At 43.6% G+C, this 16062-nt stretch overlaps 1 protein-coding gene across 6 annotated transcripts in view; it reads right to left on the reverse strand.

Moving 5' to 3' along the window:
- The window catches only part of gria3b (glutamate receptor, ionotropic, AMPA 3b), a 194901-nt gene that overhangs the window by 70713 nt on the left and 108126 nt on the right, over positions 1–16062 (reverse strand). The gene's annotated exons all lie outside the window — the stretch shown is intronic.

The raw sequence follows: 16062 nt of genomic DNA on the forward strand, positions 1-16062 counted from the left end.
GAAGTGTCCTTTTAATCCATTGAGACCTGGAACGCATCCATGTCACGTTAGCGTTTTAAACATTATGTATAATTTAGCTATTGAAAAATAGCAGATCTACAAGCTCATAGCGCGCCACCGAGTGCGCGCTATGAACTTGTAGGTCTGCTATTTTTGAAAAATCGTTAAAATGTGCCTCAAATCTTTCCGAAAATTGTCATGATTTAGAAAACTTTTTTTTTTAAATTTCGACGTCAGGCCTGAATGGGTTAAACAAAAGGGCAATAAAGGACACCGACATCACTAATGACTGCTGCTTTACTCCGGCACACAACAACAACAACGAGGACTACTGGGATGGTACGCTGAAGAACTGTGTCGCCTGCTTAAATGTCTCAGCGTTGATATAGAATGGTACAGTGCTCATTGTACTGACTGTTGATGGACTGTACATTGAGTATAATTATATACCATGGTGTGCAAGGTCAAATTAGCCATTGGGGCCGCGAACCAGGGGCCCTTGGCTCTCAGGGGCCCTTCAGGGAAACTGGACTGTGTGGTACCTTGGGTCTGAGGCCCATGAAAAGGGATCCTTCATTGGCTGTTGATTGTGTTAAATTTAGGTCCAAAAACGAAAAAATCTGAAGATTTCATGCACAAGCACACGTACGCTACGGGCCGGGGGCCCCCCAAACAAAATACTGGCCCAGGGGGCCCTTGTGGGGGTTAATCCGCCCCTGCTAGGGTGTAGGATATATATATATATATATATATATTATATATATATATATATCCATATATCCATATACAGTTGGAGGCCATCGATATTGTCCTTTTCTTTTTGCTGAGGTTTGCGTGATCTGCGCAAAAGGACATTTAACCCATTTTGGGCGGGAACCCCTTTTGGTGTTTTAAACATTATGTTATAATTTAGCTATTGAAAAATAGCAGATCTACAAGCTCATAGCGCGCCACCGAGTGGCGCGCTACGAGCTTGTAGGTCTGCTATTTTTGAAAAATCGTGAAAATTTAGAAGGATTTTTTCAGGATTTAGAAGGATTTTTAAAAGTTTTGAGGTCAGGCCTAAATGGGTCAAATGATAAGGGGCAATATCGGTGGCACCCAACTGTATGTGTATATATACTGTATATATATCCAATGGCGATAGATGTGTATATGTTCATATTGCTCAATTGCTGGTGACGGTGAGAGATTGTACTTTATACTTGCCCAGTACGGGTAGATCAGGCTTATGTTTTTTATGTGTTTTTACATTAATTAGTATTATTAAATCTTAGTTGTAGGCAGCTCTAGATAGTCCGTCTGTCTGTCCGTCCATCCATCCATAAATATCATTATTGTACATCAGAAACACTGTGTACTGAAAGAAGAGGTGGGAGAACAAATAAATGTCTTTCAGCGAGACATTTATAGGTTATACGGTATGTTACAAGATGCTCCAACAACGTAGTGGCTCCCTTCAGATGGGAAACGAGATCTTCATAAAAGTACAGTTAGAGCACATATTCATAAAGTACAGTTACAGCGCGCACGCCTCCTGACCATGCTACTGTCATCAGGCTAATCAGCTTTGCCTTGAAAAGGATACAGGATATTGAAACCAAAACCAGACTCCCACATGATTTCGTATTAACTTTGAGATATTATTCTGAGAGCTGTGGATTTATTGCCCTCTATTTCCCCTCCTCGTCTGCCTCTGTTCCCCACACACTCTTTTCTGCATCGCTGTGCAGGCACACATACATACTGCACACACACGCACGCACAGTGAGACAATTCATTGATGCATGAGAAAACACAGACACAACACCGCAGTTGCACGCACACGCACACACACACACACACACACACACACACACACACACACACACACACACACACACACACACACACACACACACACACACACACACACACACACACACACACACACACACACACAAAATGGTTTTATTAGGCACTCTTTCTGGCACAGCTAAAGAGAGGAAAAAAGCTAGGATGTCGTCGACCTCAATAATCTGACTCCCCCTTTTCCATTTACCCCTGTGCACCCTCGTGCACCCTGTGACTGGTGCACCCTGGCGCTGGCGCGCACACTGATCCTGCAGCTCATGCAGCAGCACCTTTTGTTCTGCCGGCGGAAGCGAGGGCTTCTGTTCCTAGCCGAGAGTTTTCTCTAAAAGCCTGATGGGGATCGACAGCCAGGATGGGATGACCTTGAATTCAACCCTCCTCCAACAGACTGGCCATGCAGGCTCAGCCCGCCTGACAGGGACGACCCCCCTCCTCCTCCTCCTCCTCCTCCTCCTCCTCCTCCTCCTCCTCCTCCTCCTCCTCCTCCCCTCTGAATGTAAAACTCCAGCTGCACATTTACAACTAATGTTCAATAAACGCCAGGCCATTTACCTCCCTAGCTGACCTTTCCACTGCAGCACTGGTTCCCGGGTGCACGCATGCACTCACGCACGCATGCACGCACGCATAGTATAGTATACATATCATACATATCACCTTGCGCTTTCAGCCTTATGAAGCAGGGGTTTTGCAACCCTTTTCATATAAAGGTCCATTATTTATTATTTTTTCGGCATTTGCGCCACGGACCATCATTTGATGACATTTAGCCTCTCAAGACCCCACACTATATTATCGTCCACAATTCAATGCAAACGTTGATCGAAATAACAATTCTTCTACATTCCCCAATTGTGTCTACTTCTTGTAAATTAAGTAATGCAGATGTTTATCAATTATTTAACTCCTGAGAGCGTATTTGGTTTCATTTTACACTCTCAAGAGTTAAAGATCTAATACGGGTCCATTTGGTTACCAACTCTTCCATCATTTAGCTGTGTTTTAATGTTTTGTCTTGTGATCCACAACTGACCTACATTCATCATTCACATCTCAAAATCTTAAAAATATAAAAACATTTGAAAACACATTTTCTCTAATTACATTTTGGCCACTCAGTTCACTTCTTGTTCTTGTATGAGGAGTGAAATAAAACCTTCTGATTCTGATTCTTCTGAGTATCAAAACATCAATTTGGACCTCTTCTTTGAACATAACTTCTTTCTTTCTGTTCTCAGCATACACACAAGGCAACTGGCTACCACATTATATTGCTCTTATCAAAGACAGACACACTAATGAAACCAGACGGATACTGAGCAGGCGGCCAGCATTTGAAAGAGGAGAAGCTGACAGTTTGCTCGTTCACACCAAGCACTAGAATAAATATAATGATAAGTATGGCTTGATTTGTCTTCATTATAGTTGTGGTGTGGACTCTGCCATCCACTTGACTTAGAACGCGTTTTAATCTTGGTGCGAAGTTGTGAACGAACCTTACGCCGTGGACGGTTCTTCCACGGCCTAACATATTATTTTGGGGGTCGTGAGAACCACTGGCATACATGCATCACAGGGAACCGTTGAGGTCAGCCTGCCATGTTTTTAAACTGCTGTCGTTTTGAACCTGAACTTGAAAACTAAACTACAAACATCAGCCAAAGGGTTTCATGCCCTTCCAATTAACACTTTTTTTTACGGTGGACCTTCTTCTCTGCTTCCCATATGTGCTCAGAGGCTCTTGGTGGGAGTATGTGGGCTAATTAAGTGGCGGTGGTTGTGGTCACCGCATTACCGTCCTCTTCTTGGCACTTCCAAGCGCCTTTCCCGGGAGACTAGCTAGTGCTGAAAGCGCTGGCTTGTCCTCAAAACAAAGATGGCTGAACAAACACCGCACTCATATTCAGATGGCACGTGTCCATCCGTCTCTCCGATATATGCCAGCACAATGTGCCACTCAATACCTCAAGAGGAACTGTATTTTATTTATTTATTTATGTTTTAATCACATCAAGGCTTCCTACTCAATTTCAAGGGACAAATAAAATCGGCTTTCAAAGCCGAAAGGGAATGAACATGATCGGGATGATTTGTTTTAGGTGTGATTGGACGGATAGAATTCCTTTCTCGCCGGAACATCATGTTTCTGATTTAGATATATTCTCATTTCCATACAAAAGTATTTATTCCCTTTTGTTTTTGCATGCGCACGCACGCACGCACGCACGCACGCACGCACGCACGCACGCACGCACGCACGCACGCACGCACGCACGCACGCACGCACGCACGCACGCACGCACAGTATAAAGTGTGGCGATTTAGGCACATCACTCCCAGCCAGTCGGTCGGTAGAGTCAGTGGGGTCACGTTCCACTTTATGATAACACTTTAATCCCATTTAATTCTGTAATCGCTGATAGTAAATGGCCCCCGAACAGCCGGGGTGGGTGCCAGGGATTTCCAAGTTGCCAGCTATCCTGGGTTTTACATCAAACAGCCCCCCCCCCCCCCCCCCACAGCCAGGGGACAATGAGCTGACATTAGGATCAGCCCCAGCCAGCCTCTCTCTTATCATCATCACTGATATTAGCTCACTTTCTACTCCTTTTCATTCTTCCCCACGATCTCCAGGTGGGACGGCAGGGCGAGTGAGACAAGAGGCAGCATGGGGGAGGCCGCCCCGGGAGGTCGCGCCGTCTCACGTTATTAAGCGATACAATCAAAGTAATCAAGGAGCTTTTGAATGTGCGTTGAGGGGGTTTATATACACCACGGTAGTTTTTTCCATTATTGCCTTTTGAAAATTATAGACCTCTGTGGGTTATACAGGTTGTACCTAAGGTGTAAGGGGCTGAGCAGGTCGCTCCCCACATTTCATTTTAATTATTATTTCTTGGGAGTTTGTTAAGACTTCTAGTACTGCGAGTATCTGCGTTTGGGGAATGTTATATAAACATTGCGCGGTATATCATTTCCATCATCCCCTCTCCGCCACAGCAGAGCACGCCCAATATCTCTTTTATGTTCCTCCGCTGTATCTTACTCATCATTGCTTAGACGCCTTTCTTCCATCAGATAGCAGCTATCTAGCCTCTGCTCCCTGTCTCCCACTCCTTCCATCTCCCATGGCCAGATTAAAATATCTGACACTTGGAATGTTATTTCTCCCCCATCCCCACTATAATCCATAACAAAAGACAAAAAAAAAGACTTCCCGGGTTCTCTCTCTAGCACAAAATCCCCCTCATTCTCTCTCTCTCTCTCTCTCTCTCTCTCTCTCTCAAAAGAGGGATATGGACGCTTTCCAATTCTCTGTGGGAAGGCAATATGGACACCCTCCATGCGTCTACAGGCATTCCCAATGTTGTTGTAATAACCCCCCCAGATGCAGCTCTCCCTGCTACCTTCTTATTCCGGGCCTCTTCTATATATTTTGAAATTGCACTGGGGTTTGGCGGCCGGCGCACAACAGCCCCATCTTTGAACAGCTTGTGTGCCCGGGGCCGCTCCCAGGTGTCATTCATCACTCACTCACTCACTCACTCACTCATTAATTAATTAATTAATTAATTCATTCATTCATTCATTCATTCATTCATTCATTCATTCATTCTCTCTCTCTTTGCACTGGAGATGACATGAGCATGGCTTTGTTGCCAGCAGTGGGGCACTAAGTACAGTTACTGGCATACTCTCGTTTATTTTGAGTATCACTTTACTTGAGTGTTGTCTGGATTTCGGAAATGACGTCATGTGGCAGCCAAGTCTATGGACTTTTAATGTTTGGGAAAAAAATGCGTGCGTGTGCAGATTTGACTGAGGGGCTGCCATTGCCATTTTTTTTTTCAATTTGTTTTCCTCCATTACGGAGCTACTGTATGTCCGTCCATCCGTACTGTATGTCCGTATGTATGTCCGAGCACGGAAAGCTGCCAACACGGTAACTGTCATTTCTCGACCCTTTCGGAACGCGGGGCGGCTCGCTGGAACCAGTGAATGTGTCAAGCACAGTATTTGAGTAAATGTACTTGGTAGCTTTACTGCACTGCTTGGCCTGTGAGCACAGTCTCTCACAGGAGACCAGGGGGCTTTCCTGTGCTAGAGAGCCATGCAGGAGTACAGTACAGTACAGTACACACAATATATGGGTCTGTGTGCAATCGCATAGATGGATCAGATTAGACAGACACACACACATATACACGCGCACGTGTTCACACACGGTGCGGCACACAACAAAAGGACACACCGCAGAGTCACAGCGCATGCACACATAAGCCCATAAACAGTGGCACGCACGCACGCACACACACACACACACACACACACACACACACACACACACACACACACACACACACACACACACACACACACACACACACACACACACACACACACACACACACACACACACACACACACACACACACACACACACACACACACACACACACACACACACACACACACACACCACACACACACACACACACACACACACAGTGAAGAGTTAGAGCTTGTGGTAAAATACAGTAAAGACGTGTACAAAAATTGCTGACAGTCAATCACAGTCACTCATGGCGCTTGTGTCCGCTAACGTCGCAGTGCTGCTGCCGCTGCCGAGTGCTTTATTGTTTTCTTTAAATACACGGCCATAACAATTGATGCTTCCGCGAAGCGGATTCGGTGTATGTGATTCAGGAGAGCAGACCGAGGCTAGCAGGGAGCGAGAGAGAGAGAGAGAGAGAGAGAGAGAGAGAGAGAGAGAGAGAGAGAGAGAGAGAGAGAGAGAGAGAGAGAGAGAGAGAGAGAGAGTGAGAGAGAGAGAGAGAGAGAGAGAGAGAGAGAGAGAGAGAGAGAGAGAGAGAGAGAGAGAGAGAGAGAGAGAGAGAGAGAGAGAGAGAGAGAGAGAGAGAGAGAGAGAGAGAGAGAGAGAGAAGAGAGTGAGAGAGAGAGAGAGAGAGAGAGAGAGAGAGAGAGAGGCGCCACATTCATGTTGTGAGGGGAAGGATAGCTATTGGGGTAATTTATCTGCAGTGCAGCGTATTGATGGAAAAGTCCTGTGGGGTGATAAATCCACGGTGGTTGTTATAGCACAAAATGATAATAGCCTGGGCGCACGCACACTCTCTCTCTCTCTCTCTCTCCCTCCAGCATCACAAAAACAAAAATATATATATTCCGCATCCCACACTACAAACATAACACGCAGCGTCTGATTATCAACGCGGGCCAGGGTATTATTAGCAACGTGGGTAACACTTAGCCTTAGTATGCAAATGAGGCTCTCTTACTGTAGCTGCTCGGTTACATCAGCGAGCCAGATGAAGGCAACGTTGAACTGGATGAACTGCACCGTATAACTCTTCCTGTAGGCCTACAGTACAGTGAACTGGATGAACTGCACCGTATGACTCTTCCTGTAGGCCTACAGTACAGTGAACTGGATGAACTGCACCGTATGACTCTTCCTGTAGGCCTACAGTACAGTGAACTGGATGAACTGCACCGTATGACTCTTCCTGTAGGCCTACAGTACAGTGAACTGGATGAACTGCACCGTATGACTCTTCCTGTAGGCCTACAGTACAGTGAACTGGATGAACTGCACCGTATGACTCTTCATGTAGGCCTACAGTACAGTGGGTTTGTATTCGTTCATTCAAAATGAGCATTGTGTGCTGCTCTGGTCTGTTCAGTTTGACTGCAACGATGATGGTACACTTGATAATACTGGCCAACTTTTTCCATCCAGCATCTGGTGGTTTGTTTAATGTCTGAGGAGGAGGCCATTGGATGCCATTCATTTCAGTAATGGGAAAATTAAAGATGGAGTACCACATTTTTCTGTGTCTATGAGGTGACAGTACTTCATTACGTTTTTATGTGCAATGATGTATTCCCTTTATATTTAGGGTTTCTTCCTGGACGCTGAACCCTTGAGAGTCAAACGTGCCCAGTGATGTAAATAGGTTTTCAATGTAATGAGTCCCGGGATGCAGGGATGGTCTTTTAGATGAGTCCCAGGGACATTTTATGAGTCCCACTTCAACAAGGTTATGAGTCATATTTTGCCATTTTTACAAATTGCAGCATTTAACTCCCATTTCATTTTATATGGTTATAATGTGGTTATATTCATGTAGAAAACAGAAGAATAAATTATTATTATAACTAAAGCTAGAAAAATAAACTAGAATAAAAAACAGTACAGTAGTGCATCCCGTGGATGCAGAGGTAGTAGTTTTATTGCGTCCCTCAACTATAAACTGCGTTTTGGGATGCAAAATGCACCCTATTTTAATCTCTGCGTGCCAATTAAAAAAACAGTAATATAGTGACATCACACTATCAGCCCCTCCCCTAACCCCTCCCCCTTTATCATACAACTACAGCTGTGGATGCGGCTTAAGTTCAGGTGGATCACCACCCAGGCAAACCAGGCATACTTAATGAACTGGTGGGGGTGCCCACATAAAAACTACATTTTAACAAATACTGTACACTTTTATGAAAACATTCTTCCTCCTTATATAACAATAAGACCTGATGATCATGTTTTAGGGTGGAAAAAAATCATGGCACTCCATCTTTAAGTGTCAGTCAGTCAGTCTTTACCGTTCTACTATCTGTACAGTACGGCATGTAAACAGCATTGGCATGCATTGCCAGTATAGTCCTTTTTAGAAGGTTATTGACTGTTATTGAGCGTTTGGGTGCATGCGGCCAGGCAGTGGGCGAGCTCCGAGGTGAGTGAGCCCCGTCACTGGAGTCAAGGTTAGCAGAGGCAGGCAGTGGTGGGAAAAGTACTCAATTGTTCTACTTAAAGTAAAAAGTATCAATACTGCAATGTAGAACTACTCCTTTACAAGTAAGTGAAAGTGTTAAATTCAAAATGTACTTGAGTGAAAGTATTAAGTATTGGCATCAAAATGTACTTATGTAACCAATAAAACCAATAAACCAACCAATAAAAATAGCATTAAAAAAAGTACCAAAAGTACTCACTCTTCACCCATTTCAAGTTTTCGAATGTATACAAATATTTTGAAAATAGCAGATCTACAAGCTCGGCCATTTTCAAATAGCCGAAATGTATATAGGGCTGAAGTGGTTAATGTATGTTTTGTAATAATAATCAAAGTAACTAGTGACTAAAGCTTTCAAATAAATGTAGTGGAGTAAAAGTACAATATTTGCCTCTGAGATGTAGTGGAGTAGAAGTAAAAGTATTGGAAATCAGGATATACTCAAGTAAAGTACAAATACCTCAAAATGGTACTTAAGTACAATGTACTTAGTTACTTTCCACCACTGCCTGAGACAAGATTGGCAGAGGTGGGGTGTCCCCAGCAGGACACTGTGGGTGCTGGGGGCGTGTTCTCTCCTCTGCGTCATAATACCCTGCGTGGGGTTGTCAAAAGGGCCTTTCTGTGTGTTTGCATGTTCTCCCTGTGTCGCCTAGGGTAGGTACCCTCACAAAAAAACATGCAGTAATGCTGGTCTCTACACTGCCTCAGGGCCAGATGGAGGGGAAAGGAACTGGTTGGAATAACGTGTTCCTTCCACGCGTTACATCCAACCAGGGAAACTCTCAGCTGTCAGGTGAAAAGCAGAAGCTTGGACTCCTCATGCATAGAAGGAAGTATGAGATCAGTCCGTTGCTCTCCCCAGGTTGGCAGAGGAAGTGTAGCGCAGGTCTCCACCAGACCAGGTCAGGTTGTGGCCTCCTGGTGGCGCTATAATAGGCCAATGTGAAAAGGGTGCCATGTATTCTTACGCCTTGGATGGCAATTGGATGATTTGAGGCATTTTGTTCCAAAAATGTGTTTTGCAAAAATCCGGCCTCCTGGTGGCGCTATAACAGGCCGTTCTGGGGCAGAGGTTCATTGTTGGCATCCAGGGAGTGTGTGTGCAAAAGGGTTAACGGTGCCGGAGATTAGCTGGTAATAGACGGACGGACGGACGGACACACACACACACACACACACACACACACACACATGGACTCACACACAGACTGAGTGCAAAACAATAATCAATAGTGAAAAAAGTTGATCTACAAGCTCCCAATTATGTGTCACACTGCGATGCCTTGTGATCTTGCTGTGTTTGCGCGTCACCGTGGTGCGGTGAAGCATAACATAGGGCTCAGTATCAATTTTAAAACACGCTCCGCTGTAGTCCGATTAATCCGAAAAGTAATCCTGTCAACAGAATAATCGCTAAGAAAAGAATCCATATAGTTGCAGGCCTTATTAGGATGGCTGTCAGTCTATTCCATTGAGGCTTGCTTGCTTGCTACATTAAACAACTCAAACACCTCAACTCAGCCTTTTGAAGAAGCGCCTACACAGTCTACGCAGCCTCCACCTAAAAGGTTTCACTTCAAAGACGCCTCCTGTCTGTTATTCATGAGACAGATGGAGACATGCTAAAAATGCATTACGTTCAAGCGCCAGAATATCGTAAACAGCTCAGTTTCTCAGCGTTACTCTGATCATTTTGTTTTTCATAATCAATACCAATTTAAAGTCATCACTGTGCTGTCCAACCAGGGGTCACCAACATGTCCGTACACGGACAGACGTGTCCGTGGCAAAGACTTGCTCTTGTCGGTGGCAAATTCCTGATTTTCTGTTTTACACACCATTAGAATGTTCTCATTTTGATCATAACACCCAAAATGCTGAATGTTAAGTCCACTAGTACTAGTGGTGGTTCTCAAATGTTTTATTTGCAAAGACCCCCTTAACTCTGAGAGTGCTCAAATAAAACTGGACATGATTCAAGTGGCGGTAGTATTTTATTCATTTCAATTATATATTTTTAGGGGCACGTCATGTAGTCTACCTGCATAGCCTGTGTGATCTACTGGTAGATCACAATCTACCTTTTGGACATCCCTGCCCTACTGCATACAAATGTATTTAGTTACTTTCCACCGCATTCATGGAGACCCTCGCTCCCCACTGGGGAGGCCGGGTCGTGGAGACCCTCGCTCCCCACTGGGGAGGCCGGGTCGTGGAGACCCTCGCTCCCCACTGGGGAGGCCGGGTCGTGGAGACCCTCGCTCCCAACTGGGAGGCCGGGTCTCCATGAGTGGTGGAACGTAGTAGTACTTCACCCCTTTTGCAACCAGATCTTATTTTAATGAAGTTTGGGAGACAAGAAAACCCTTCTTGGGGGGTTTTATGTAGGTAATGTGTTTTTAGATATTTTAGTATTTCAAAGTGTCCATGATGTCATGGACACTGGGCTCACTTCCTTCCTGGACTACAATTCCCATAATGCTTTGGTGCCCTGCTCCTCCTTGTGGATAGGGGGAGGGCTGTCTTACTGAGACAACATGTAGTCCAGGAAGTAAGTGAGCCCTGCAGTGACCATGACATCATGGACACTTAAAAATACAAACATTTCTAAAAACACATATTACCCACATAAAAAAAACCCAGGAAAGTGTTTCTTGTTTAAATAAGATCTGGTTGCAAAAGGGGTGAAGTGTCCCTTTAAGAAAAATGTTGAGGAACTATTGCTTAAGTATATACAAAAAAAAAACTATCATTCTTCCAGCAGGGGAAATCAGCGGCACAATCATTCCAGTCCATCAGCTGTAAGCTTTTATCTGTGAAAACGGTGGAACAGTGGGTGTAAAATTAATCTGTTGACACACAGCGCTCTGTCTCCGCTTCCTTACAGGGAGAGGCTGGCTTTTAGCTCACTGTCGCGGTCGGCCAGAAACCTCGTATATCCAGATTTCGACGTTTTACGCTGTTGTTTTTTTTCTGTAAATTATTGCCCTACTTCGTCATACTAATAGTGTCACACACAAGTAGCAAAAATAGCCGATCGATAAGCTTGCAGCGTGTCGCGACGTGAGCGTGTAGATCGGCTATTTTTCAAAGGGAATGTGGTTAATTGTGCGTGTGGATTTAATAAATATTGAACCAATGGAGTGTATTAACGAGGTGTTGTGAATAAATAATAACAAATGCAATTATAAAATAGGCTTAAAAAATAAATATGAATTTAGAACACAGGTACTCTGGACGGACGGACGGACAGACAGACAGACAGACAGACAAAAGCGCCAATTATAGACACAATTATAGCTGAAGCGTGTTTCCATTGTGGTCTACACCCAGCAGAATAGAATACACTGCATACCAGTGGTGGAAAGTAACTAAGTACATATACTTAAGTACGGTACTTGGGTACCATTTTGAGGTATTTGTACTTGAGTATTTCCAATTTCCAATACTTTTACTTCAACTACACTCCATCTCAGAGGCAAATATTGTACTTTTACTCCACTACAATTTTTATAGCTTTTGATTATTATTACAAAGCATACTAACCACTTGAGCCTTATATTTCAGCCAAAAAAGCAGATCTACAATCTACCAAAAAAAAGGGGGAAAAAATAGCAAAAAATAGCCATGTGACGCGACACATTGTGAGCTTGTAGATCAGCCATGTTTTAATACATTTTGAACCTGTGAAATGGGACACTGCACAATGAGCACTTTCTACTTTTGTTACTTTAAATACATTTTGATATCAATACCTTTGTACTTTTACTCAAGTACATTTCAAATTCCGGCCGTTTTAATTGTAACAGAGTATTTCTACATTACAGTATTGACACTTTTACTTGCATACAAAGTAAAAGCATGTACTTTTCCCACCACTGTACATACTGTACATACTGTACAGGACATAGAAGGTTTCCCCTCGGCAGCGAGGTTCCACCGCTGCAGCTGAATCAGAGCAGGTTCTCTGCAGCACTTTCCCTCACAGCCCATATTGCTCATCATCATTGGCCAAATTATTTCAATTATCTTCGGTAAAAGACAAAATCCCACGGTGGCGTTCAGCCACTAAATGGAGCACTGTCTAAGAATATATGTGCCCACCGCTGTTTCTTTTGTCAGGTATAGAGTTGTTAAAAGTTTTTAACTTTACTTTTTACACTCTGCGCTGGCGTGCAGGGAAGGGAAGGGAAGGGATTTAATGAGACCACAGATAGACATGAGAGCACAATAAAGACAAATTAGGGCCCTGTATTGTTATTATTGGATATAGAAGAGAAAATAAAAACACAAGAAATGCATCGCTGTCAGGCATAAATCAATGCTACTGGTTACCCTATCTGTCTGTCTGTCTGTCTGTCTGTCTGTCTGTCTGTCTGTCTGTCTGTCTCACTTTTATTCCTATAATTTGGAGATCTCTGTATCTGTCTATCCTTGTCCCTTTTATGGAGACACCCTGATTTAAACTGAACTGCAAACGCACGCACGCACGCACGCACGCACACACACACACACACGCACACACTAAAAAGTATTAACAACGTAACAAGAGCTTGTGACTAAATAACTATATTGGAACACAGCTTCTTTTTCGCATTTTTCTGAACATTAGCTCTTTTGGACATACAAGTTATCCAGCCGACAGCTGACAGCGACCATAATTATGTGATTTTTGATGCAGAACATTCTCAGACAGCCCTCTCTTAAAAAGGTAACAAAGGAATAGACAGATCTGAGACTGAGAGACAGTCTCGACTGAGAATTAGAGCAGGAGAATTAGATTAGACACAGCCAATTAATAAACAAACACATTCTGCTTCAAACTATGGCGCCTCTATCGAATTAGATTCTTTAAAAAAAATGAGAATATTTTATATATCAGTCAATGAAGGGATATTGTTAAGGCAGAGAGACGCCGATATCCAAATGAATGTTAACGAGCCAACAATCCAATTCAGCCACTGATTGCCTTAGAAGCCACAGGTCGAAACCCTCGTGGTAAAAATCTAACTCCTGAGAGCGGGCAAACGGAACCAAGATGGGAGCCGTTTCCGTGACGCCCAGGGAAAACCCAGAAGATTCATGACATAATAGCTACTCATCTATTCATGGTAATTGTGTTTTGTTGCCTTCTATAAGGACCAGTGGACCTTTCATTTCCGCCCCGGGCAGTGGGGGGATTCGATAAAGGGGATCAAGGGGTTTGCGGTTATTAGGAACAGGATTAAAAAGGCTACATCTTCAGTCGGACCCTCCGAGCGGCAGCTTATGACCCAGACCCCTCCTCAACCCCTGCATGCTCCGTCTCCCTCCCGTTCCCTGCAGCGCAGGTGGCATGGAACTAAGTACATTCACTCCAGTACTGTGGGTTGAGTACAATGTCAAGGTGCTTTTACTTTCAATCCATTGATGCTTCCTATGGAACTAAGTACATTCACTCCAGTACTGTGGGTTGAGTACAATGTCAAGGTGCTTTTACTTTCAATCCATTGATGCTTCCTATGGAACTAAGTACATTCACTCCAGTACTGTGGGTTGAGTACAATGTCAAGGTGCTTTTACTTTCAATTCATTGATGCTTCCTATGGAACTAAGTACATTCACTCCAGTACTGTGGGTTGAGTACAATGTCAAGGTGCTTTTACTTTCAATTCATTGATGCTTCCTATGGAACTAAGTACATTCACTCCAGTACTGTGGGTTGAGTACAATGTCAAGGTGCTTTTACTTTCAATTCATTGATGCTTCCTATGAGAGGAAAGCGTGGCATTACCAATGCCTTCATATTTAAAAAATCACACCCGTGTGAAAAGAGTGGTGCAACTGTTCACACACTATGTCACACATTAACCATAGCAACCATGCTCACCTGTACGTGGCCCCACGTACAGATACACACATACATAGACACAGACACATAGATACAGACAAAGCTGGTTATTGGAGTGGTTTGCACCACTCAAAAATAGCAGATCTACAAGAGTGGCTGTCACTGTCACGTGGCTGATAAGTGGTTGTGAGCTTGTAGATCGGGTATTTTAAACAAAGAATAATATAGGACATAACTGGTTAATGGTCAAGAATTAGTAGTCCATTAACATAATGAATCTTAAATGGACGTGCTGCGTAATGAGTTCTTTATATACTGTAGACATCGTGACATCATCATCATACCCGGAATTTATGCGGGAACGCCTACTGAGTTGCAAAAAACAACTTTCTGGCCTTGACAGCCCATACATCCAAACAGAAAAGTCCTATCTGATTGCATTAAACGACGTTAAAAGACGTTAAACTCACTTTTCCACTCACTTTATGCATGCGCATACCCTCTATTTTGATGCCGAAAGTAGATGCCATCTACTTTCAAGTATAGTATTCTGTGGTATTTCTACTTATACTCCAGTCCAAAAGTACTTCCAGACCAGTGGTCTCCATCTCTCCCCTGCATGGCAGCATCCACTCTGGTTCATTTGGAAGCCTCCATCTTTTAAGTCCCCAAACAATGTAAAAGTCAACAGGCCGCGTAAGCCCTCCAGATTACTGCACTGCATCTCAATCAGGAGCCCTTAATGCACTTATTCTTATCCTGTTTTTTTAATTTCAAGGACCCTGACTTTGACGGGCATTAGGCCATTTGATACCGTTATTTGTTGTTGTTTTGAGGGCGCAATCTACTCTGTTAAAATGCTCAGGGTTAATTTAACTCAGTGTACAAATGGAACCAAATAAGGGTTCATTTGGACCCCTGGTGGCCTCAATAATTATTGATTGATACAGAATTATAGTCAACACTACCATGCTGGAAAATATTCCAACACGAGTACATTCCAATTATGAAACGTTTTGGTCCAATTGAAATCATCGGTTCACAACGCACTTGACTACAGACTCAATATTTTGGAACTGGTCGGACATAACGTGTTCCTTCCACGCGATACGTCTGGCCGGGGAAACTCCCCCCTGTCAGGTGAAATGAAGCAGTTTGGACTCCTCATGCATAGAAGGAAGCATGAGGTCAGTCTGCTGCCCCCCCCCCCCAGGTTGGCAGAGGAAGTGTAGCGACCAGGATTACATTAGATAATTGACACTGGGTGAAAAAATGTCTTGCAAAATCGTGGGATAAAAAAAAAAAAATACTATATACACAGTATATATTGGAAACTGATCATGGCAATCGTGTGGAAACCTTGTATGTCCTCTGTCCAGGAACAGTTAGCCACAGTTAGTCTCTCCTAAATAAAATAAGTTGAACTATGGAGATAGACGGTTTCTGCCCGACAGTAACGATATAAAATAAATCGATATATACTGTAGTATGGACCGTCTTGTGTTGTGTTTGCTGGGATAAGCGTCAGCAGCTATAGCAGTTATAAGAGGAGCGGGTTGG

The sequence above is a fragment of the Electrona antarctica genome (genome assembly GCF_951216825.1).
Source record: "Electrona antarctica genome assembly, chromosome: 1".
Taxonomy (NCBI): Eukaryota; Metazoa; Chordata; class Actinopteri; order Myctophiformes; family Myctophidae; genus Electrona; species Electrona antarctica.